The sequence below is a fragment of the Pseudophryne corroboree genome, chromosome 1, assembly GCF_028390025.1.
Source record: "Pseudophryne corroboree isolate aPseCor3 chromosome 1, aPseCor3.hap2, whole genome shotgun sequence".
Classification (NCBI taxonomy): Eukaryota; Metazoa; Chordata; class Amphibia; order Anura; family Myobatrachidae; genus Pseudophryne; species Pseudophryne corroboree.
Window position 1 is genome coordinate 232,647,191 of NC_086444.1, and position 26,683 is coordinate 232,673,873.

Consider the following 26,683-nt stretch of genomic DNA (forward strand, 5'->3'; position numbering starts at 1 on the left):
CATCCACTACGGACTACGAGAAATAGATTTACCGGTGAGTAAAATCTTATTTTTCCCGCCCTGGAGCTGCCTCACACTCTCCCTCACTCCCTGACTGTGACGCTAGGTGCCATCTTATAAGTATAGATCCGGCTAGGACCTTGTAAAGCCGTCTGTATACAGCACTGTGACTTTACAAACACTTGAGTATTCTACATGTCTTTATACAGACAGTGTTAGTTAAGAAAGTGTGTACCTATTACAGGATTTATTGTACTAATATTCTGATATATACCTCCGGTCTAGGACCGCACTGTGTTTCTATATATATATATACATACTCCACAAACACACTCCTCCTGCGCTAATTGGTTTCAAAATAGGCGATTAGGTATAGCTATCTCTAGGATGGGCTGCCTGGTTCCTCTGAGTTCCTTGTTAGGAGGAACTGAGCAAAGAAAATAGAGGAAAAATGGCGCCCATGGGGTTTACAAATACCCTTATACAAAGACTATTGCTTAACAGGATTTGCAATCAATATTTATCCAGGTTTTTAAAACACATAACGGACTGTTCTTTTCATAAAAATGTATTAAAACAATTATACAAAAACATGAAGTATATCCATCATTATTACATGTACATTATGATGTAGTTTCTCCTACAGAAATCCATCAATGGGATATGGAGGAAAGAAGGCAACCTTTCTGTTGTATCCTTATTCTTCCTCATTAAATATTCGGAGATAACATAAACAAGAAATACAGTAACCCAACGCGTTTCGTCTAGGAACTAGACTTCATCAGGGGTGCGTCTTAGATAATAATGTCTATCCAAGAGAGTGATAGGCCTAGATCATTGGCCGAATAGGTTCATACGTGGGCTTCCAAACATCAATGAGGCGTGAAATAAGGGCATAAATTCAGCCTCGTGAATCTGGTAACTCAGATTACGAAGAGCTCAAAAGGGAAGCATTCGTATGAAAAAAGAGGAATCGGCAACTTCATGCACACATGTAGGACCTCAGAAGTCACAATACAGGTGACAAATGCAGAAATCTATACAGAGTCCTTATGGTATCCTATGGATATGATACCTTCCAAATAGTGATCACTATTTGGAAGGTATCATATCCATAGGATACCATAAGGACTTTGTATAGATTTCTGCATTTCTGTATTGTACCAGATTCACAGGCTGAATTTATGCCCTTATTTCACGCCTCATTGATGTTTGGAGGCCCACGTATGAACCTATTCGGCCAATGATCTAGGCCTATCACTCTCTTGGATAGACATTATTATCTAAGACGCACCCCTGACGAAGTCTAGTTCCTAGACGAAATGCGTTGGGTTACTGTATTTCTTGTTTGTTATCTCCGAATATTTAATGAGGAAGAAAAAGGATACAACAGAAAGGTTGCCTTCTTTCCTCCATATCCCATTGATGGATTTCTGTAGGAAAAACTACATCATAATGTACATGTAATAATGATGGATATACTTCATGTTTCTCTAACGTCCTAGAGGATGCTGGGGACTCCGTAAGGACCATGGGGAATAGACGGGCTCCGCAGGAGATAGGGCACTTTAAGAAAGCTTTGGACTCTGGATGTGCACTGGCTCCTCCCTCTATGCCCCTCCTCCAGTTTATACACTGTGCCCAGAGCAAGATGGGTGCACTGCAGAGAGCTCTCCAGAGTTCTCTGCCTAGAAGCATTTTTGTTTGGATTTTTTTCTTTCTACATTTTACTTTTTCGCAGGGAGCACTGCTGGCAACAGGCTCCCTGCATCGTGGGACTGAGGAGAGAGGAGCAGACCTTCTTGTCAAAGATAGGCTCTGCTACCTCGGCTACTGGACACCATTAGCTCCAGAGGGGGTGAACGCAGGTTCTTACTGGGCGTCCACCCCCGGAGCCGCGCCGCCGTTCTCCTCACAGAGCTAGAAGTACAGAAGACAGAAGTCATCAGGCGGCAGAAGCCTTCAGCTTCACTGAGGTAACGCACAGCACTGCAGCTGTGCGTCATTGCTCCCATACACCTCACATACTCCGGTCACTGTAAGGGTGCAGGGCGCAGGGGGGGGGGGCACCCTGGGCGGCAATATAAACCTCTGCATGGCATAAAGAATATATACATGTACAGGTGGGCTCTGTACATGTGTATAAAAGAGCCCCCGCCATATTTCACTAAGTTTGAGCTGGACAGAAGCCCGCTGCCGAGGGGGCGGGGCTTCTCCCTCAGCACTCACCAGCACCATTTTCTCTCCACAGCACTGCTGAGAGGAAGCTCCCCGGACACTCCCCTGCTTACACACGGTGAAAGGGTGCTTAAAAGAGAGGAGGGGGCACATAATTGGCGGTTTACATATTATACAGCGCTGCTGGGGAAAAACAATTTGTGTTGGTCTCCTGGGTTATTGCGCTGGGGTGTGTGCTGGCTTACTCTCTCTGTCTCTCAAAAGGGCCTTGACAGGGATACTGTCTTCAGGAAAGGGGTTCCCTGTGTGTGTGTCGGTACGCGTGTGTCGACATGTTTGACGAGGAAGGCTCGCTTAATGTGGAGGGGGAGTGCTTGAATGTCAGGTCGCCGTCGGCAACGCCGAAACCGTAATGGGTGGTTATGCTGAATGTCTTGAATGCAAATGTCAATCTATTGCATAAAAGCAGAAGCTAGGGATCAGTCAGGTAGCCAGTCCATGCCTGTCCCTGGGGCGCCAGGTCCTTCGGGGTCTCAGAAGCGCACCATATCCCAGATCGATGACACAGATACTGACTCTAATGTCGACTATGAAGATGCAAAATTACAGCCAAAGGTGGCTAAGGGTATACGGTACATGATTATGGCCATTAAATAGGTTTTGCATATTACTTAGGAACCCCCTGTCCCTGACACGAGGGTACACATGTATAAAGGGAAAAAGCCTGAAGTCACTTTCCCATCCTCATTTGAATTAAGTGACTTGTGCGAAAAGGCTTGGGAATCTCCGGATAGGAGACCACAAGTTCCCAAAAGGATTCTGATGGCATATCCTTTTCCACAAACTGATAGGATACGCTGGGAATCTTCGCCAACAGTTGACAAGGCGCTGACACGTTTGTCCAAAAAGGTGGCACTGCTTTCTCAGGATACGGCTTCCCTCAAGGTACCTGCTGATCGCAGGCAGGAAATTACCTTAAAGCACATTTACAATCATTCCGGTACTATTACTCGACCGGCTATGGCGTCGGCCTGGGTTTGTAGTGCGGTTGTAGCATGGGCAGATTCCTTATCTACGGAAATTGAGACCTTAGATAGGGACGCCATTCAAATGACCATAGAGCATATCAGAGATGCTGCCTTGTATATGAGGGATGCTCAGAGAGACATTTGTTTATTAAGCTCCAGAATAAATGCTATGTCTATTTCTGCTAGACGGCTCTTCTGGACCCGACAGTGGACGGGAGATGCCGATTCAAAGCGGCATATGGAGTCCTTGCCTTACAAGGGGGTGGAGTTGTTTGGAGACGGCCTCTCAGATCTTGTCGCTACGGCTGGTAAGTCAAATTTCTTACCTTATGTCCCCCCGCAACATACAAAAAAGGCACCTCATTATCAAATGCAGTCCTTTCGTTCCAATAAAAACAAGAAGGTACGTGGATCATCCTTTGTTGCCAGAGGGAAAGGCAGGGGAAAAAAGCTGCACACAGCTAGTTCCCAAGAGCAGAAGTCCTCCCCCGCGTCGGCAAAGTCCACCGCATGACGCTGGGGCTTTCCGGGGGGAGGCAGATCTGGTGGGGGCTCGTCTTCGATTTTTCAGCCACGTCTGGGTTCACTCGCAGGTGGATCCCTGGGCATTAGAGATTGTTTCTCAGGGATACAGGCTGGAATTCGAAGACTTGCCTCCTCGCCGATTTTTCAAATCGGCTCTGCCGGCTTCCCCTTCAGAGAGGGAGCTAGTGTTGACAGCAATCCAAAAATTGTATACTCAACAGGTGATTGTCACAGTTCCTCATCTCCAGCAAGGAGAGGGATATTACTCAACCCTGTTTGTGGTCCCGAAACTGGACGGTTCGGTCAGACCCATTTTAAACCTGAAATCTCTGAACCTGTACTTAAAGAGGTTCAAGTTCAAAATGAATCACTCAGGGCGGTCATCGCCAGCCTGGAGGGGGGGGATTGGATGGTGTCCCTGGACATAATGGATGCTTACCTTCATGTTCCGATATTCCCCCCGCATCAGGCGTTCCTGAGATTTGCAGTGCAGGACTGTCACTGCCAATTTCAGACGTTGCCGTTTGGGCTTTCCACGACCCCGAGAATTTTCACCAAGTTAATGGCGGAAATGATGGTGCTCCTGCGCAGTCAGGGGGTCACAATTATCCCATACTTGGACGATCTCCTCATAAAGGCGAGATCTCGGGAGAGGTTGCTGGACAGAGTGTCTCTGTCCATGAAGACGTTGCAGTTACATGGCTGGATTCTCAATATACCGAAGTCCCAGCTAGTCTCTACAACGCGTCTGACCTTTTTGGGGCTGATTCTAGACACAGACCAGAAAAAGGTTTTTCTTCCGATCGAAAAGGTTCAGGAACTCATAACCATGGTCAGGAACCTATTAAAACCAAAAAAGGTTTCAGTGCATCATTGCACGCGGGTTCTGGGGAAGATGGTGGCTTCCTACGAGGCCATCCCTTTCGGCAGGTTCCATGCGAGGACCTTTCAATGGGACCTTTTGGACAAGTGGTCCAGGTCCCATCTACAAATGCATCAAAAGATCACACTGTCTCCCAGGACCAGGGTATCTCTCCTGTGGTGGCTGAACAGTGCTCACCTACTAGAAGGTCGCAGGTTCGGCATTCAGGACTGGGTCCTGGTGACTACGGACGCAAACCTCTGAGGCTGGGGAGCAGTGACACTGGGAAGAAATTTCCAAGGTCTCTGGTCAAGCCTAGAGTCTTGTCTCCACATCAACGTCCTGGAGTTGAGGGCCATATACAACGCCCTGCGTCAAGCGGAGGAATTGCTTCGGAGAAAACCGGTTCTGATTCAGTCAGACAATGTCACGGCAGTGGCTCATATAAACCGCCAAGGCGGAACAAGGAGCAGAATGGCCATGGCAGAAGCGACCAGGATTCTACGCTGGGCGGAAGAATGTAAGCGCGCTGTCAGCTGTGTTCATCCCGGGGGTGGACAACTGGGAGGAGGACTTCCTCAGCAGGCACGACCTGCATCCGGGAGAGTGGGGACTTCATCAAGAAGTCTTTGCACAGATCACGGATCGTTGGGGACTGCCTCAAATCGACATGATGGCATCCTGTCTCAACAAAAAGCTAAAGCGGTATTGCGCCAGGTCAAGGGACCCTCAGGCGGTAGCGGTAGACGCTCTGGTGACACCTTGGGTGTTCAGATCGGTCATTCCCAAGGTGTTGAGAATAATACGAAGAAGCAGGGTCAGAACAATACTCATTGTTCCAGATTGGCCACGGAGGACTTGGTATCCGGAGCTGCAAGAGTTGCTCGTAGGGGATCCGTGGCCTCTTCCTCTAAGGCAGGACCTGCTGCGGCAGGGGCCCTGTCTGTTCCAAGACTTACCGCAGCTGCGTTTGACGGCATGGCGGTTGAACGCCGGATCCTAGCGGAAAAAGGGATTCCGGAGGAGGTCATTCCTACCGTGATCAAGGCTAGGAAAGACGTGACGTTAAAACATTATCACCGTATATGGCGGAAATATGTTTCTTGGTGTGAGGCCAGAGCCGCTCCTACGGAGGAGTTCCATTTGGGCCGTCTACTCCACTTCCTTCAAACAGGAGTGACTTTGGGCCTAAAATTAGGGTCCATAAAGGTCCAGATTTCGGCCTTATCCATTTTCTTCAAAGAGAATTGGCCTCTATTCCTGAAGTACAGACGTTTGTGAAGGGAGTGCTGCATATTCAGCCTCCTTTTGTGCCTCCGGTGGTGCCTTGGGATCTTAACGTGGTGTTACGGTTCCTCAAATCACCTTGGTTTGAACCACTCAAAACTGTGGAGTTGACATACCTCACGTGGAAAGTGGTCATGTTGTTGGCGTTCGCTTCGGCAAGACGTGTTTCCGAATTGGCGGCTTTATCACATAAAAGCCCATACTTGGTTTTTCACATGGATAGGGCAGAGTTGAGGACTCGCCCTCACTTTCTGCCAAAAGTGGTCTCCTCTTTTCATGTGAACCAACCTATTGTCGTGCCTGTGGCTACATGGGACTTGGAGGATTCAGAGTCCCTGGATGTAGTCAGGGCTTTGAAGATTTATGTGACCAGAACGGCTAGAATCAGGAAGACTGAAGCTTTGTTCGTTCTGTATGTGGCCAACAAGGTTGGCGCTCCTGCTTCAAAGCAGACTATTGCTCGCTGGATCTGTAACACGATTCAGCAGGCGCATTCTACGGCAGGATTGCCGTTACCGAAATCGGTTAAGGCCCACTCCACTAGGAAAGTGGGCTCTTCTTGGGCGGCTGCCCGAGGGGTCTCGGCATTACAGTTGTGCCGAGCATCTCCTTGGTCGGGGACAAACACCTTTGCAAAGTTCTATAAGTTTGATACCCTGGCTGAGGAGGACCTCCTGTTTGCTCAATCGGTGCTGCAGAGTCATCTGCACTCTCCCGCCCGTTTGGGAGCTTTGGTATAATCCCCATGGTCCTTACGGAGTCCCCAGCATCCTCTAGGACGTTAGAGAAAATAAGATTTTACTTACCGGTAAATCTATTTCTCGTAGTCCGTAGAGGATGCTGGGCGCCCGTCCCAAGTGCGGACTTCTTCTGCAAGACTTGTATATAGTTATTGCTTACATAAGGGTTATGTTAAAGTTTTCGGTGGTACTGTGGCTATGTTGTTGTTCATACTGTTAACTGGGTAAGTTTATCACAAGTTATACGGTGTGATTGGTGTGGCTGGTATGAATCTCGCCCTTAGGGTGTGTACACACGGTAAGATTTTTTCTTCCGATTCTGACTATATAGTCAAAATCGGAAGAAAAGTTAGTGCAGATCGCAAGGTGACAGTCAGCTTGTGATCCCGATTCGATGCCGATGCGCGGTCCCGCGCGGTCGGCATCGAAAGAAAAAATAGACTGTGCAGGCAAGTCAGTCCTTGCTAGATCGGTGTCCTATCTAGTTCATATCGCAAGTGTTTCTAGTGGCTTGCGATATGAGCTTGCGATGCCGATCTGCGTCATCCAGCCACTCCCCGCCGGGCCCATTTTCTTCACTGCGCGGAGGAAGAAGCAGCAGCCAGCACGTGGAGCAGAAGTTTCGTTGGAAACGGTAAGTATCAGCAGCGGGGTTGGGGGGCACTGAGGGGGCACCGTATCTTGCACTGAGGGGGCACCGTATCTTTCACTGTGGGGGACCATATGTGGCACTGTGGGGGCACCGTATCTTGCACTGTGGGGGCACCGTATCTGGCACTGTGGGGGCACCGTATCTGGCACTGTGGGGGGTGAACCATATCTGGCACTGTGGGGGGTGAACCATATCTGGCACTGTGGGGGGTGAACCATATCTGGCACTGTGGGGGGTGAACCATATCTGGCACTGTGGGGGGTGAACCATATCTGGCACTGTGGGGGGTGAACCATATCTGGCACTGTGGGGGGTGAACCATATCTGGCACTGTGGGGGGTGAACCATATCTGGCACTGTGGGGGCACCGTATCTGGCACTGTGGGGGCACCGTAAAAAGGGGGACTTTTGCCTGCCATAATGTGTAAAAAGGGGACTCTTGGCTGCTGTAATGTGCTAAGGGGCTGTGTATCTGGCACTGGGGGCAATATGGTGCTGGGGGCAGTGTTTCTGTCACTGGGGGCAATGTATCTGTCAATGGGGAGCATTTGTGTACCTGGCAGCAATGGGGAGCATTTGTGTACCTGGCAGCAATGGGGGGCATTTGTGTACCTGCAGCAATGGGGGGCATTTGTGTACCTGGCACTATTGGGTCATATGTGTATCTGCCCCCCCCATGTGTGTATGACACCCCCATTTAATTGCCTTTTCCCCCTTGTGGCATTTGGCCACAGACTTTTTTTTTTTTGGGGGGGGGGGGTTGCTGCGCATCTTTGGCACGTGCACACAGTGGCACTAATACATTTTTTTTTACTTGCACCACTGGGAGTCACATGGGGACAGTGGAGGCTGCATAGAGACCTTGACACTGTACACCACCAATGTTTTGGGGGACGGGGGCGACGCATTAAGGGATGGATAGAAAACAGAGAGTTGTGGTAAATGGAGTGCATTCACAGGAGGGAAATGTTACCAGTGGAGTACCCCAGGGATCTGTACTTGGATCAGTGCTTTTTAATATCTTTATTGGTGACATTGCAAATGGCATTAAAGGGAAAGTATGCCTTTTTGCAGATGACACAAAGGTATGCAACAGGGTAGACACATCAGGTGGGGTAAAACAAATGATTGAGGATCTAGGTAGACTAGAGGAATGGTCAAGAGTCTGGCAATTACAGTTTAATGCCAAAAAATGCAAAATCATGCACTTGGGTCTCAAAAATCCTAAAGCTAAATACAGTATTAATGGCACTATACTGGAAACTACTGAGGAGGAAAGGGATCTAGGAGTCACTATTTCAGATGACTTAAAGGCAGGTAAGCAATGTAACAAGGCAATGAGGAAGGCTAGTCAGATGCTTGGCTGCATTGGGAGAGGAATCAGCAGCAGAAAGAAAGAAGTAATAATGCCACTGTATAGGTCATTGGCACGGCCTCATCTAGAATACTGTATTCAGTTCTGGAGGCCATATCTTCAAAAGGATATTAATACATTAGAAACTGTACAAAGGAGGGCAACTAAAATGGTGCATGGCCTACATCACAAAACATACCTAGAAAGACTAAGAAATCTCAATATGTACAGTTTGGAGCAGAGAAGGGAAAGGGGGGACATGATAGAAACTTTCAAATATATCAAGGGTTTTAAAGTCCAGGAGGGAAACATTCTCCAAATGAAGAGAAGCAATAGGACACGAGGACATGCACTGAGACTGGAGGGGGGGGAGGTTCAGGGGAAATTTGCGGAAAAATTATTTCACAGAAAGGGTAGTGGACAAGTGGAATAGCCCCCCATCAGAGGTGGTAGAGGCTAAGACAGTAGAGCAATTTAAACATGCATGGGATAGACATAAGGATATCCTTACAAAGAAATAAGGATCAAATAAGGTTAGAGATAAAAAATAATATTAAAAAAAAAAAAGGGGGGCAGACTAGATGGGCCAAGTGGTTCTTATCTGCCGACAAATTCTATGTTTCTATGCGTTTTTGGAGTGGTGTGTATTTTAAGGTGTTTAAAAATAAATATATATATATAATAATTTTTATTATATTTTGGCTACTTGAATGTGACGGTTGTATTTTGACGGTTAATTGTGGTGTTTTTTTTTAAATAGCAATGTCAACAGACGAATACCGCCAATTCTGGTCAGGATTCATTGATCTGTACAGTCAGAACGAGTGCCTGTGGTGTGTCAGAAGCCCGGACTATGCCAACAGAACCAAGCGGAATCGGGCATATCAGCAGCTTATTGAGTACAGTAGAGGCAGGATGATGTGAATTGGGTGAAGAAAAAAAATTCAACTTTCCGAACAGTGTTCGTGAAGGAACGCAAGAAGGTGCAAGATTCACAGCGATCCGGAGCCGGGACTAATGAGGTCTATAAACCGACGCTCTGGTACTATGACCAAATTCAGTTCATTATAGAGCAAGAGGCGCGGGTAAGGTCACGGGACGCTCTAGATCCAGAGTCTCCAGTTCTTGTCGAAGAGGAGGCCCAGGAGAGTCTGGATCTGGTAAGTACACACACATTTGTTTCATATGCCACCCACCAATTTTGACATAGACCTAATTTTTGATTTTCTTATATTGCAGGATGCTACCCCGGAGCTGGAGGTGGAGCCTACCACAGGCCAAGGGGCAGAAGTGGAGGAGCCGGTAGCGGAGCCGTTGCCAACCCCACAGGCGCGCCCAGGAAGAGCGAGGCGCACGGCAAGGAGGACCGCTTCTGCCCCTTATAGCAACCCCTCTGTCTCCCAGCAGTTTTTTCAACGCGCTGAGGAGGTTTTGCATAGGCCCCCGGATGCCGAACAACAATTTGGCAATTTCATTGCATCGGAGATGCGCCTGATGACGGATGAACAAAAATTCATCCTCCAACGGATAGTCAATGAGGCTGTCTCAACGGGCAGGCGCCAAACACTGGTGCCGGCGTGTGAGATAGTGCCAACTGACCCTTGGTATCACCCAAATTTGGCCCGTCCCCCCTTCCCAAACAACCCCCTCATGGAGCATGCGCCGGTAAACCCTCCTCCGCAACCGTATTTTTTTCCGTCGGGAGCCACACAGCCCAGCCCCTCACCCCAATCTAGCACCTCGTCCAGTGGCATGTACTCTGACATGCTGAGTACACAGTCCTCTGTGCTGGGCGACCCACGCTTTTTTAATTTATAATTAGTTTTTTTTAACCCTTTTTTTAGTTTTGTTTGAAAAAACTGCTGGTGACCTTACCCTACGCTCTTGCTCAAAGTGAACTGTATTGAGGTCGTTAGTACTGCAGCGTCGGTTTTGTGACCTCACTGTCCTGGACTACGGATCGTTGTGTTGACTGCACTTCTTGTGTTCCTTCAAGACTGTTTGGAAATTTGCTGATGTTCTTCGCCCAAGGCAAAATTGCACTGTTTGCCTCTACTGTACTCTGATATGCCCGATTCCTGTTCTGTTGGCATAGTCCCACTCCAAAGGCACTCGTTGTCATGGTACAGCTTATGAATCCTGGCCAGAGTTGGCGTTGACGTTTGTTTTTGCCAAAACTTTATTAAAAAATTAAACTGTGTGGTGTATTTTTTATACAAATGTAAAGGGGTTATATTGGGTTATCGGCAGGTAGTAAAAACACCCTATAGCATTTCTAGGTGGAGGGGGGGGGGGGTTTTGGGGGGGGGGGGGGGGGTGGATGGGAGCTGAGTGTTGCTGTGACGGAGGTGGGGGGGGGGGGGATAATGCCGAAAACCACAATTTTTTAATGTTTTTGTTTGGGTCATGTTTTATTAGAGGCCAATTCAGACCTGATCGTAGCCCTGCATAATTTTGCAGGTCTACGATCAGGCACACCGACATGCAGGGGGACGCCCAGCACAGGGCTAGTCTGCCCCGCATGTCAGGCCCACAGAAGTGCAAAAGCATCATACAGCTGCGATGCTTTTGCTGGCCGGGAGCTACTCGTCTTTGGCCGGGTCTCAGCGGCTCCGTGTGACGCCACGCTGCTGCTGCGGCCTGCCCCCCGCACAGTCTGCCCACGCCTGCGTTGGCCGGACCGCGCACACAAAATGGCAGCCGAACGCCGCCGTGCCGCCCCCTCCCGCCTCAGCCTATCAATCAGGCAGAGGCCATCGCAAGGCCATGACAGCTGACGGCTGTCAGCCATTGGGCGCACTTCTGACCTGATCGCTGCGAAGAACTGCAGCAAGAAATCAGGTCAGAATGATCCCCTTACTCAGAAGCATACACAGACCAGTAAGATCCGTGCATGCTTCTGTGTAAAAATGTTAAGAAAGTGTTAAAAATAAAAAGATGTGCAGGTCCCCCCAAAAAACATAACCAGCCTCGGGCTCTTTGAGCCGGTCCTGGTTGCAAAAATATGAGGGAAAAATGGAGTAGGGGTCCCCCATATTTAAGCAACCAGCAGCGGGCTCTTGGACCGGTCCTGGTTACAAAAATACGGGGGACAAAAAGAGTAGGGGTCCCCCATATTTTTCTAACCAGCACCGAGCTCCACTAGCCAGGGAGGTGATGCTGCAGCCGGGGGACACTTTTATACAGGTCCCTGCGGCCGCAGCATCACACACCCCAACTAGTCACCCCTGGCCGGGGTTCCCTGGGGGTTGGGGACCCCTTAAATAAAGGCCCCCCCCACCTCCAGGCACCCAAGGGCCAAGGGTGAAGCCCGAGGCTGTCCCCAGCACCCCTGGGCGGTGGGTGCCGGGCTGATGGTCAACATTGTGTCAAAAAAAGAATATTGTCTTTTGCTGTGGAACTACAAGTCCCAGCAAGCCTCCCCCACATGCTGGTGCTTGGAGAACCACAAGTACCAGCATGCAGAGAATTAAAAGGCCTGCTGGTAAAGACAAAACACACACACACCGTGAAGGTAAACGTTTATTGACACACACCGACACACTCGCACATACTTACCTAGTGTCCCACGCAGCCCCTCTGTCCTCTTGTCCATGTAGAATCCATGGGTTCACTGGAAAAAAAAAAAAAAAATCAGCCACAGAGCAGAAATGCACTGTTTAAAAAAATGGCTGACAGTCGAAAAAGACAATCCCCCAGCCCTGTAATGCCATCCCACTATTATAATGAGATAGTCAAAATCTCACATAAGCCAAAATCGTAAGCACACATAGTACAGATCTCAAGAAAAGTTAGTCAAAATCTGTGCTATCTGGCCTCCGGGGAGTTCAAGGGAAAACGCAAGTGAAAATAGGACATAGCAAGGATCTTACCGTGTGTACACATCTTAAGATTTACAAAAATCCTTCCTCGTACTGTCCATCTCCTCTGGGCACAGTTTCCCTAACTGAGGTCTGGAGGAGGGGCATAGAGGGAGGAGCCAGTGCACACCCAGAGTCCAAAGCTTTCTTAAAGTGCCCTATCTCCTGCGGAGCCCGTCTATTCCCCATGGTCCTTACGGAGTCCCCAGCATCCTCTATGGACTACGAGAAATAGATTTACCGGTAACTAAAATCTTATTTTTTGTATAATTGTTTTAATAAATTTTTATGAAAAGAACAGTCCGTTCTGTGTTTTAAAAACCTGTATAAATATTGATTGCAAATCCTGTTAAGCAATAGTCTTTGTATAAGGGTATTTGTAAACCCCATGGGCGCCATTTTTCCTCTATTTCTATAATATATATATATATATATATATATATATCTGTACATATACTAGTCCAGTGCAGTTCTATTGTCATAATAATTATCTGCATTGCCTGTGACTGCGTGTGCCTGTATCTGCTGTGTGGTTTCAATGTCAGTGTTTCCCCAGATATAACTGTCACTATGGAGGTCATTCCGAGTTGTACGCTCGCAAGGCGATTTTAGCAGAGTTGCTCACGCTAAGCCGCCGCCTACTGGGAGTGAATCTTAGCATATTAAAATTGCGAACGATGTATTCGCAATATTGCGATTACACACCTCGTAGCAGTTTCTGAGTAGCTTCAGACTTACTCGGCATCTGCGATCAGTTCAGTGCTTGTCGTTCCTGGTTTGACGTCACAAACGCACCCAGCGTTCGCCCAGACACTCCTCCGTTTCTCCGGCCACTCCTGCGTTTTTTCCCACACGCCCATAAAACGGCCTGTTTCCGCCCAGAAACACCCATTTCCTGTCAATCACACTACGATCGCCTGAGCGAAGAAAAAGCCGTGAGTAAAAATCCTAACTTCATAGCAAATTTACTTGTCGCAGTGCGGACATTGCGCATGCGCACTAAGCGGAAAATCGCTGCGATGCGATGAAATTTACCGAGCGAACAACTCGGAATGAGGGCCTATATTCTGTAACCTAAGGGACTAGGTGCGTCTGGGTCATATATATATAGTGCGTCACAGTATTGACCCATTGCATGTATTCTACTGTCTACTCAGTCACATACTGGATTTATTCGCAGGTGTTGTGTACTGTGTATTCAGTCACATACTAACAGATTTATTTGCAGGTATTGTACTCTGGCTTTATCGTACTAAACCGCTCTTGTTGCATTTGTGTACAATGTCTAACAAAAAGGGCAGTAAGTCTGGACGCTCCTGCAGCATGCAGAGCATGCGCCAAGAATTTACTAGAGGGGGAACTTTTGTACGATGGTCTGTGTACTGTGTGTCATACATCTCCCAGTCAGTCCGCAGCTCCTGTAACCAATCAGGAGCCACCATGGGCTGCGTTAACAAACCTACTAGGTACTCTGGTGGAGCGCCTTACGCCCCCTATGGGACCACCTGTGCCACTACAGCTACAAATTGTCCCTATGGTTAATCCGCCTTGGGCGGGAAATTTGTCTAACCAATTGCAGCAATTAAATCAATCCTTGGTCAGACAAAAACCTACTCCAGGTCACTCCCGTGTCTCTGGGACTCAGGGTCGACAGCACAAAGGTTGACACACCTTAGGTCGACACACCTTAGGTCGACATGGACAAGGTCGACATGGAAAAAGGTCAACATGAGTTTTTTGTTTTTTTGGTGTCGTTTTCTTCGTAGAGTGACCGGGAACCCCAATTAGTGCACCGCGTCCCCTCGCATGGTGCCTTCGCTCGGCACACTTTACCGTTCCAATCGTAGTCCACGTGGATCGTTAAGTATTGAAAAGGTTCAAAAAAAGGAAAAAATCGTGAAAAACTCATGTCGACCTTTTTCCATGTCGACCTTGTTCCTGTCGACCTTTTGTCCATGTCGACCTTTTTCCATGTCGAACTTGTTCCTGTCGACCTTTTGTCCATGTCGACCTAAGGTGTGTCGACCAATTGGCGTCGACCTAAGGTGTGTCGACCTTTGTGCTGTCGACCTGGAGTCCGGATACCGTCTCTGGGTCACCTAAGCGGGCTGCTTCCTCACAGTCCACGCATCTCTCAGAGATTTTATCTGAAGAGGAGGGGGAGCATACTGTCCTGTCAGACACTGAATCAGGTGTTTCTGACAAGGATTCTCCATTGCAAATTGATGTCCCTGCCCTAATGGTTGCTATTAAGCAGATCCTACAAATCACTGACGATGAGGATTCCACTACTGTGGCTAAGAAAACTGATATGTTTAAATGACAGAAGGTGATTACAAATCTATTACCTCATTCTGACCATTTGGTGGACATCAGACAGGAACCTTGGTCTAATCCAGGGAAGAAATTCCCTGTCTAAATGAGCCTTGGCTCGCTATCCTCTCCCTGCAAACTTATGTAACAAGTGGGAAAATTCACCGCCTAGTGGTGTCTACTGTTCTGCCTGTCACCACTGTCACTTCACTGAAGGAACCGACAGATAAGCGTGTGGAGGGATGCCTGAAATCTATTTACACCCTTACAGGTGCTGTACATAGACCCACTATTGCGGCCTCTTGGGCTGTAAAAGGAATTGAAGCATGGGTTCAGGCATTAGAGGAAGAGCTGCCAGAGGATATGTCTGACAATGCCAGACAATACCTGTCTCACATTACCACCGCCGCCTATTACATTCAGGAGGCGTCCCCTGAGGCGGATGTGTTGGCAGTCAAGGCGTCAACTACGTCTGTCCTGGCTCGCCGTATTCTGTGGATAAGGTCATGGAAGGTGGACCTAGACTCCAAAAAGATCTTGGAGGTACTCCCCTTTAACGGAGACATTTTATTTGGGGAAGACCTTAATAAAATTGTGTCTGATTTAGCAGCTGCTAAGACTGCTTTTCTCCTAAATACTAATCCTTCTGCACAGAAGGCAAAAGGTACCACTTTTCGTTCCTTTTGGCCTCAAGTAAAAACAAAAAGGTCAGGCATACCCGAGACAGTCTCGTGCTCCCAAAACCACAAAGCCCAAGGCTAAACAATCCTGGGCTGCCCATCAGCCTGCTTCTAAACAAGACAAGCCTCCCCCTGGGGGACCCCAGGGTGGGAGGCCGACTTCTGCAGATCACCCAGGTCTGGTTAAAGACAACTTCAGTCGCATGGGTGCGGGAAGTTGTCTCTCACAGGTACGCAGTCTCATTCAAGAGACGTCCCCCTCACCAGTTTTGCACCACGGTTATCCCTTCGGATCCGTTAAGACGCAAGCTCTGTAAAAGGTTGTAAGTTCCCTCCTGAATACAGGAGTTGTAGTGCCGGTACCTCTGTCCCTCAGAGGCAGAGGTTACTACTCGGCCCTGTTTCTAGTACGGAAACCCAGTGGGTTTTTCCGGACTATACTCAACCTCAAATCTCTGAACAAGTTTGTGAGTGTCCAAGTTCCGTATGCAAACACTACGCTCAGTTGTACTGGCTATGGAACCCTGAGACTATATGGTATCCCTGGATATACTAGATGCATACCTGCATATACCTATTGCCATGTCACATCAGCAGTATCTGCGGTTTGCTGTTGGCGACCTACACTATCAATTCCATGGTCTGCCATTTGGACTGGCTATGGCTCCCCGGATCTTCACCAAGGTCATGGCCATAATGATGGCCCATCTCCGTCGCCAGGGAGTCAGGATCCTGCCATATCTGGACGACTTGCTGATTCTGGCAAACTCCCACAATGTCCTCCTCCGTCATCTGCAATTGACGGAAAGCTTCCTACAAGCCCACGAGTGGCTCATCAATTGGAAGAAATCCTCGCTGATCCCAGCTCAGAGAATGGTGCACCTGAGGGCACTCCTGTACACACACAGTCAGTGATTTTTTGTCTCCAGAAAAAGTCCTGAAGCTTCAGGACAGGATAAGATGCTTACTTTGTCGCCCCAGAATGTCGATACATTCGGCGATGCAAGTACTTGGCCTGATGGTGTCGGCATTCGACATGGTAGAGTACGCTCAATTTAATTTCCGCCCTCTACAGAGGTTAATTCTTTCCAAGTGGAATAGCCTACCTCATCGGATCAGATCTCACATGATCGCTTTGACTCCGGAAGTTCGTCTGTCGCTGACCTGGTGGCTACGGGACCGGGCAATTGAGGAGGGGCCTTCACTTCTGGATTCCCGACTGGATCCTGCTGACAACGGACGCCAGTCTGAGGGGATGGGGTGCGGTGTTGGAGCAACACTTTTTTCAGGGTCAATGGACCAAGGAGGAACCACTCCTCCCAATAAACATTCTGGAGTTGCGGGTGGTGTTCAATGCATTGACTCTCGCCCTGCCACTGGTACAGAACAGGCTGGTTCTAGTACGGTCAGACAATGCCACCACGGTGGCATACATAAACCATCAAGGTGGCACTCGAACCTGCATGGCTATGATGGAAGTGTCAAAAATCCTTCTTTGGGCAGAACGCCATCTGCCAGCAATATCGGTAGTGTTCATTTTGGGTGACCTAAACTGGGAAGCAGACATCCTCAGTCGCCAGGACATGGACGCCGGGGAGTGGAATCTTCACCCGGAAGTCTTTCAACTCCTACTGGACAAGTGGGGCCTACCAGATGTAGACCTGATGGCGTCTCGACACAATCACAAGATTCCGGTCTTTGGATCAAGGACCAGGGATCCTCAAGCAGCGTTCGTGGACGCACTAGCAATTCCATGGACCTTTTGGCTGCCCTACGTGTTCCCTCCAGTGTCACTCCTGCCCAGGGTCCTTTGAAAGTTCAAACAAGAAGGAGGAATACTACTTCTAGTCGCTTCAGCGTGGCCCAGACGGCATTGGTTCTCAGACCTGCAGGGTCTATCAACAAGAGCGTCCCCTTCTACTTCCTCAGCGCCCAGACCTCGTACAGGGCCCTTGTCTTTATCCAGACCTGGCCAGCCTGGCTTTGACGGGCTCTTGAAGCACCACTCCTGAGGGCCAAAGAATTTAATGAAGTGTTCATCCAAACTATGTTGAAAGCTTGCAAACTGGCATCTGCTCGGATTTATTACAGGGTCTGGAATTCATACTTCGCCTGGTGTGCTGATAAGAATTATGATTCATACAGAGTCATAACTTCCAGAATTCTGGCTTTTCTGCAATGCAGCCTGGATTTAGGCCTTCGTCTGGTCTCCCTCAAGGTTCATATATCTGCCTTGTCGGTTTGGTTTCAGAAAAATTGCGTCTCTACTGGACATTTTATACATTCACTCAGGGTGTCTTATGGATTTAGCCTCCCTATGTTTCTCCTGTGGCTCCAGGGGATCTGTCTGTTGTTCTGAATGCCCTGCAAGAGTCTCCATTTGAACCTCTTGAGTCTGTGGACTTTAAATGGCTCACAGCCGAGGTCTTGTTTTTACTAGCTATTGCCTCTGAACGGGCAGTTCTAAGAACTCACCCAGGTTATTTACCTAAGGTTGTGTCATCTTTTCAGCTTAACCGAGAGATTGTAGTTCCGGCCTTTATCTCTACTGATTTGTCCTCCAAAGAGCTGTCTTTGGATGTGGTAAGGGCTCTCCATATATATGTGGAGAAGACTGCCTCTATCAGGAGGTTAGATTCCCTTTTTGTCTTGTTTGGTTTTCACAAATATGGCTAGCCTGCAAATAAGCAAACCTTGGCCAAATGGATTAGAATGATGATTGCCCAAGCTTATGCGCAGGCTGGTCTCCCAGCTCCTGCTGCTATTAAAGCCCATTCTACTCGGCCTGTTAGACCTTCTTCTGCTGCCTGCCGTGGTGCGTCCACAGAACAATTGTGCAAGGCGGCTACGTGGTCCTCAGTGAACACGTTCATTAGGTTCTATGCATTTGATACTTCTGCCCCCCAGAATGCTTCCTTTGGATGCCAGGTTCTCATACCCACTAAGGCGCGTCCCCTCCCTTGAGGAACTGTTTTAGGACATCCTTGATGTTTCCATGTGGAACACAATGTACCCTGCTGCAGAAAAGGAAAGTTATGGTAGACTTACCATGGTTAACTCTCTCTCTGCAAGGTACATTGGGTTCCACAGGGCGCCCACCCTGACATACCTAGCTTCTATGGGTTTGCATGGCATTAGCTGCTGGTCCCTTCTCCTGTCGTGAGAATGTAGTTCTAAGTGACTAACATCTACCTTCTTTCTTGCCTGTTCCTACATTTAACTGGTTAACAAAACTTTGCTCCAGTGCCTGGAAGCAGGGTTTATAAAGGAGCCCCCATTGCATCCTGGGCAGCCTAAAGCTTTCGCCTGTTGGTGCCTATGGATGAAGATCCACTTTACACACCGATGTTTCCCGGTGGAACCCAATGTACCTCACAGAAAGAGAGTTAACCATGGTAAGTCTACCATAGATCTCCCTTTTTTTAAATGAATTTCCCTGACTGATTGCTTATCGTCAATTGCCGATGATCGGTGGTGCTGGCAGATTGGGGGAAACGGACCTCTGATGCATGGGTTCCTTAATGCAAATATTTTAGAAAACCACTGAGGATATGCTTGTACAGGTTGAGTATCCCATATCCAAATATCCGAAATACGGAATATTCTGAAATACGGACTTTTTTGAGTGAGAGTGAGATAGTGAAACTTTTGTTTTTTGATGGCTCAATGTACACAAACTTTGTTTAATACACAAAGTTATTAAAAATATTGGCCCTCATTCCGAGTTGTTCGCTCGGTATTTTTCATCGCATCGCAGTGAAAATCCGCTTAGTACGCATGCGCAATGTTCGCACTGCGACTGCGCCAAGTAACTTTACTATGAAGAAAGTATTTTTACTCACGGCTTTTTCTTCGCTCCGGCGATCGTAATGTGATTGACAGGAAATGGGTGTTACTGGGCGGAAACACGGCGTTTCAGGGGCGTGTGGCTGAAAACGCTACCGTTTCCGGAAAAAACGCAGGAGTGGCCGGAGAAACGGTGGGAGTGCCTGGGCGAACGCTGGGTGTGTTTGTGACGTCAACCAGGAACGACAAGCACTGAAATGATCGCACAGGCAGAGTAAGTCTGAAGCTACTCTGAAACTGCTAAGTAGTTAGTAATCGCAATATTGCGAATACATCGGTCGCAATTTTAAGAAGCTAAGATTCACTCCCAGTAGGCGGCGGCTTAGCGTGTGTAACTCTGCTAAATTCGCCTTGCGACCGATCAACTCGGAATGAGGGCCATTGTATTAAATGACCTTCAGGCTGTGTGTATAAGGTGTATATGAAACCTAAATGCATTCTGTGCTTAGTCTTAGGTCCCATCGCCATGATATCTCATTATGGTATGCAATTATTCCAAAATACGGAAAAATCCGATATCCAAAATACTTCTGGTCCCAAGCATTTTGGATAAGGGATACTCAACCTGTATACCATGTGTTTGGTCACTCAGTGTGCCATATTTAAAATCTGTCTATAAATATTTTATTTAGCATCTGATGCACAAAGAACACTTGATGTATGCTCATTAGCAGTAACTTATAGATGAGTGGAATACATCTTATAAGCTGTGCAACAATAATACTGGCTGTAATTCTAATTGCCAACAGTAAAACCTTGAAGGGTAGCATCAGTGCGATACACACCACATGTCAATATTCATTTTGTCAACAGTGGTTATCAGCATGATTAAAGTTGTAATGCGTGCATGCTTACAATGCATTCATCACTTAACTGACTTTTTTTAAATTTAATATAGTTTAAAAAATTATTATTTTTTTATTTTTTTTTAATTAGTTTATCATGCATATCTGCAGAATGGATCTCCTCGTCAAAAATTTTGGGACGCAGTGGTCTGACTATGCCAGTTAAGTAGCATTACAACAGTGTCTTGTCCGCATAGTCACTGTTGACGTCATGGCTGCGTACCGCATCAGTGATGCTGTTTGAACAAACAAAAGAGCTTTAATTGTTTAGAATTTTGCTTTCTATTTCACTGGCAGCTGCAGTCCTGTAGTTAGCTTTTTTGGAACTAGCACTAAACTAGCTCCATTAGACTCATCAGTATTATAAAGTGTCATTTTCAAATAGTAGATATGAATTTATAGTACTCAAGGTAAACTTCTAATATGCCCATGTAAATAAGAATTTACTCACCGGTAATTCTATTTCTCGTAGTCCGTAGTGGATGCTGGGGACTCCGTAAGGACCATGGGGAATAGACGGCTCCGCAGGAGACTGGGCACACTAAAAGAAAGATTTGGTACTACCTGGTGTGCACTGGCTCCTCCCTCTATGCCCCTCCTCCAGACCTCAGTTAGGATACTGTGCCCGGAAGAGCTGACACAATAAGGAAGGATTTTGAATCCCGGGTAAGACTCATACCAGCCACACCAATCACACCGTATAACTCGTGATATTTAACCCAGTTAACAGTATGAAATACAACTGAGCCTCTCAACAGATGGCTTAACAATAACCCTTTAGTTAGGCAATAACTATATACAAGTATTGCAGACAATCCGCACTTGGGATGGGCGCCCAGCATCCACTACGGACTACGAGAAATAGAATTACCGGTGAGTAAATTCTTATTTTCTCTGACGTCCTAGTGGATGCTGGGGACTCCGTAAGGACCATGGGGATTATACCAAAGCTCCCAAACGGGCGGGAGAGTGCGGATGACTCTGCAGCACCGAATGAGAGAACTCAAGGTCCTCCTCAGCCAGGGTATCAAATTTGTAGAATTTAGCAAACGTGTTTGCCCCTGACCAAGTAGCAGCTCGGCAAAGTTGTAAAGCCGAGACCCCTCGGGCAGCCGCCCAAGATGAGCCCACCTTCCTTGTGGAATGGGCTTTCACTGATTTAGGATGCGGCAATCCAGCCGCAGAATGCGCCAGCTGAATTGTGCTACAAATCCAGCGAGCAATAGTCTGCTTAGAAGCAGGAGCACCTATTTTGTTGGGTGCATACAGGATAAAAAGCGAGTCAGTTTTCCTGACTCCAGCCGTCCTGGAAACATAAATTTTCAAGGCCCTGACTACGTCCAGTAACTTGGAATCCTCCAAGTCCCTAGTAGCCGCAGGCACCACAATAGGTTGGTTCAAGTGAAAAGCTGATACCACCTTAGGGAGAAACTGGGGACGAGTCCTCAATTCTGCCCTATCCATATGGAAAATCAGATAAGGTCTTTTACATGACAAAGCCGCCAATTCTGACACACGCCTGGCCGAAGCCAAGGCCAATAACATGACCACTTTCCACGTGAGATATTTGAGATCCACGGTTTTAAGTGGTTCAAACCAATGTGATTTTAGGAAACTCAACACCACATTGACACCCCAAGGTGCCACAGGAGGCACAAAAGGGGGCTGAATATGAAGCACTCCCTTTACAAAAGTCTGAACTTCAGGCAGTGAAGCCAGTTCTTTCTGGAAGAAAATCGACAGAGCCGAAATCTGGACCTTAATGGAACCCAATTTTAGGCCCATAGTCACTCCTGACTGTAGGAAGTGCAGAAAACGACCCAGCTGAAATTCCTCTGTAGGGGCCTTCCTGGCCTCACACCACGCAACATATTTTCGCCAAATGCGGTGATAATGGTTTGCGGTTACTTCTTTCCTGGCTTTTATCAGCGTAGGAATGACTTCCTCCGGAATGCCTTTTTCCTTTAGGATCCGGAATTCAACCGCCATGCCGTCAAACGCAGCCGCGGTAAGTCTTGGAACAGACAGGGCCCCTGCTGTAGCAGATCCTGTCTGAGCGGTAGAGGCCATGGGTCCTCTGATAATTTCTTGAAGTTCCGGGTACCAAGCTCTTCTTGGCCAATCCGGAACCACGAGTATCGTTCTTACTCCTCGCCTTCTTATTATTCTCAGTACCTTTGGTATGAGGGGCAGAGGAGGGAACACATAGACCGACTGGTACACCCACGGTGTCACTAGAGCGTCCACAGCTATCGCCTGAGGGTCCCTTGACCTGGCGCAATATCTCTCTAGCTTCTTGTTGAGGCGGGACGCCATCATGTCCACCTGTGGCCTTTCCCAGCGGTTTACCAACAGTAGGAAGACTTCTGGATGAAGTCCCCACTCTCCCGGGTGTAGGTCGTGTCTGCTGAGGAAGTCTGCTTCCCAGTTGTCCACTCCCGGAATGAACACTGCTGACAGTGCTAGTACGTGATTTTCTGCCCATCGGAGAATCCTTGTGGCTTCTGCCATAGCCACCCTGCTTCTTGTGCCTCCCTGTCGGTTTACATGGGCGACTGCCGTGATGTCTGATTGGATCAGAACCGGCTGGTTTTGAAGCAGGGGCCTTGCCTGACTTAGGGCATTGTAAATGGCCCTCAGTTCCAGAATGTTTATGTGTAGGGACGACTCCTGACTTGACCAAAGTCCCTGGAAATTTCTTCCCTGCGTGACTGCGCCCCAGCCCCGAAGGCTGGCATCCGTGGTCACCAGGACCCAGTCCTGTATGCCGAATCTGCGGCCCACTAGAAGATGAGCACTCTGCAGCCACCACAGTAGAGACACCCTGGTCCTTGGAGACAGGGTTATCAGTTGATGCATCTGAAGATGCGATCCCGACCACTTGTCCAAGAGGTCCCACTGGAAGGTCCTTGCATGGAACCTGCCGAATGGAATTGCTTCGTACGAAGCCACCATTTTCCCCAGGACTCGTGTGCAGTGATGCACCGATACCCGTTTTGGTTTTAGGAGGTCTCTGACTAGAGATGACAGCTCCTTGGCTTTCTCCTGCGGGAGAAACACTTTTTTCTGTTCTGTGTCCAGAATCATCCCCAGGAACAGTAAGCGTGTGGAAGGAACCAGTTGTGACTTTGGAATGTTTAGAATCCAGCCATGCTGTTGTAGCACTTCCCGAGATAGTGCTACTCCGACCAGTAACTGCTCCCTGGACCTCGCCTTTATTAGGAGATCGTCCAAGTACGGGATAATTAAAACTCCCTTTTTTCGAAGGAGTATCATCATTTCTGCCATTACCTTGGTAAACACCCTCGGTGCCGTGGACAGTCCAAACGGTAGTGTCTGGAATTGGTAATGGCAATCCTGTACCACAAATCTGAGGTACTCCTGGTGAGGAAGGTAAATTGGGACATGCAGGTAAGCATCCTTGATGTCCAGGGATACCATGTAATCCCCCTCGTCCAGGCTTGAAATAACCGCCCTGAGCGATTCCATCTTGAACTTGAATATTTTTATGTATGTGTTCAAGGATTTCAAATTTAAAATGGGTCTCACCGAACCGTCCGGTTTCGGTACCACAAACAGTGTGGAATAGTAACCCCGTCCTTGTTGAAGTAGGGGTACTTTGACTATCACCTGCTGGGAATACTGCTTGTGAATTGCCTCTAGTACAGCCTCCCTGCCCGAGGGAGTTGTCGGTAAGGCCGATTTGAGGAAACGGCGGGGGGGAGGCGCCTCGAATTCCAGCTTGTACCCCTGAGATACTACTTGAAGGATCCAGGGATCCACCCGTGAGCGAACCCACTGATCGCTGAAATTTTTGAGGCGGCCCCCCACCGTACCTGGCTCCGCCTGTGGAGCCCCACCGTCATGCGGCGGATTTGGAAGAAGCGGGGGAGGACTTTTGTTCCTGGGAACCTGCTGCGTGGTGCAGCTTTTTTCCCCTTCCTCTGCCTCTAGACAGAAAGGACCCGCCTTTTCCCCGCCTGTTTTTCTGGGGTCGAAAGGACTGTACCTGATAGTATGGCGCTTTCTTAGGCTGTGAGGGGACATGGGGTAAAAATGCTGACTTCCCAGCTGTTGCTGTGGAAACAAGGTCTGAGAGACCATCCCCGAATAACTCCTCACCCTTATAAGGCAAAACTTCCATGTGCCTTTTAGAATCTGCATCCCCTGTCCACTGCCGAGTCCATAAGCCTCTCCTAGCAGAAATGGACAATGCACTTATTCTAGATGCCAGCCGGCAGATCTCCCTCTGTGCATCTCATGTACAAGACTGAGTCTTTTATATGCTCTACGGTTAGCAATATAGTGTCCCTGTCCAGGGTGTCAATATTTTCTGACAGGGAATCTGACCAAGCAGCAGCAGCACTGCACATCCACGCTGAAGCAATAGCTGGTCTCAGTATAACACCAGTGTGTGTATATATAGACTTTAGGATAGCCTCCTGCTTTCTATCAGCAGGTTCCTTTAAGGTGGCCGTATCCGGAGACGGTAGTGCCACCTTTTTAGACAAACGTGTGAGCGCTTTATCCACCCTAGGGGGAGTTTCCCAACGTGACCTATCCTCTGGCGAGAAAGGGAACGCCATTAGTAATTTTTTTGAAATCACCAATTTCTTATCAGGGAAAGCCCACGCTTCTTCACACACTTCATTTAATTCTTCAGATGGGGGAATAACTATTGGTAGTTTTTTCTCTCCAAACATAATACCCTTCTTTGAGGTACCTGGGTTTATATCAGAAAGCTGTAAAACCTCTTTCATTGCCTCAATCATGCCACGAATGGCCCTAGTGGACATTAAATTTGACTCATCGTCGTCGACACTGGTATCAGTATCCGTGTCGACATCTGTGTCTGCCATCTGAGGTAGTGGGCGTTTTAGAGCCCCTGATGGCCTTTGAATTGCCTGGGCAGGCACGAGCTGAGAAGCCGGCTGTCCCGCATTTGGCATGTCGTCAAATTTTTTATATAAGGAGTCGACACTTGCACGTAATAACTTCCATAAGTCCATCCACTCAGGTGTCTGCCCCGCAGGGGGTGACATCACATTTATAGGCATCTGCTCCGCCTCCACATAAGTCTCCTCATCAAACATGTCGACACAGCCGTACCGACACACCGCACACACACACAGGGAATGCTCTTAAAGGAGACAGGACCCCACAAAAGCCCTTTGGGGAGACAGAGAGAGAGTATGCCAGCACACACCAGAGTGCTATATAATGCAGGGACTAACTGAATTATGTCCCCTATAGCTGCTATAATATTTACTGCGCCTCAAATCTGTGCCCCCACTCTCTTTTTTACCCTTTTCTGTAGTGTAGACTGCAGGGGAGAGTCAGGGAGCTTCCTTCCCGCGGAACTGTGAGGGAAAATGGCGCCAGTGTGCTGAGGGAGATGGCTCCGCCCCTTTTTCGGCGGACTTTTCTCCCGCTTTTTTCTGTATTCTGGCAGGGGTAATTACCACATATATAGCCTCTGGGGCTATATATTGTGGTTATTTTGCCAGCCAAGGTGATATTATTGCTGCTCAGGGCGCCCCCAGCGCCCTGCACCCTCAGTGACCGGAGTGTGAAGTGTGTATGAGGAGCAATGGCGCACAGCTGCAGTGCTGTGCGCTACCTTGGTGAAGACTGAAGTCTTCTGCCGCCGATTTTCCGGACCATCTTCTTGCTTCTGGCTCTGTAAGGGGGACGGCGGCGCGGCTCCGGGAACGAACACCAAGGACGGGTCCTGCGGTCGATCCCTCTGGAGCTAATGGTGTCCAGTAGCCTAAGAAGCCCAAGCTAGCTGCAAGCAGGTAGGTTCGCTTCTTCTCCCCTTAGTCCCTCGTTGCAGTGAGCCTGTTGCCAGCAGGTCTCACTGTAAAATAAAAAACCTAATATATACTTTCTTTCTAGGAGCTCAGGAGAGCCCCTAGTGTGCATCCAGCTCGGCCGGGCACAGAAATCCAACTGAGGTCTGGAGGAGGGGCATAGAGGGAGGAGCCAGTGCACACCAGGTAGTACCAAATCTTTCTATTAGTGTGCCAAGTCTCCTGCGGAGCCGTCTATTCCCCATAGTCCTTACGGAGTCCCCAGCATCCACTAGGACGTCAGAGAAAAATAAGTTACATAACTTTGTGCATTAAGGGTCTTTTAATATTCTTATTTACACTTGTGTCTAATGGGTAGAACATAATTATTTTTTGATGCCCTCACAAGTGTCAGACATAGTACAAGTTCAAGGCTATGCCAAGGTTTAGTTCCTACTTGGTTTCACGTGGAACACTCTCTCCCCAGACGGATTCACAAGTACTGGTGGAATGGTAATCTTATAGGATGCAGAATTTGCAGTGCTTGTGCACCTGTTGTTACACCAAACCAGATGAGCTACGTTTACTTAGTGCTGCCCAAGCCTTTCGAGACAGTGGACCTTTGAATGCAGGCTTGAATATGAGGTTGTCTAACCGATCACATTACATTAGAAGGTGAGCACTGAACGAAGGACTGATGGTAAATGTGTAGAAGAGGTAT

General features: G+C 48.1%; 1 protein-coding gene across 1 annotated transcript in view; it reads left to right on the forward strand.

The window, feature by feature from the left end:
* Nucleotides 1–10,801, forward strand: part of APC (APC regulator of WNT signaling pathway) — a 360,826-nt gene extending 350,025 nt beyond the window's left edge. Inside the window, exons 20-21 of the transcript XR_010248728.1 lie at nt 9,387–9,786; nt 9,866–10,801. The gene's annotated coding sequence lies outside the window, so the exon portion shown is untranslated. The remainder of the gene's footprint in view (nt 1–9,386; nt 9,787–9,865) is intronic.
* Nucleotides 10,802–26,683: the final 15,882 nt, after the last annotated feature.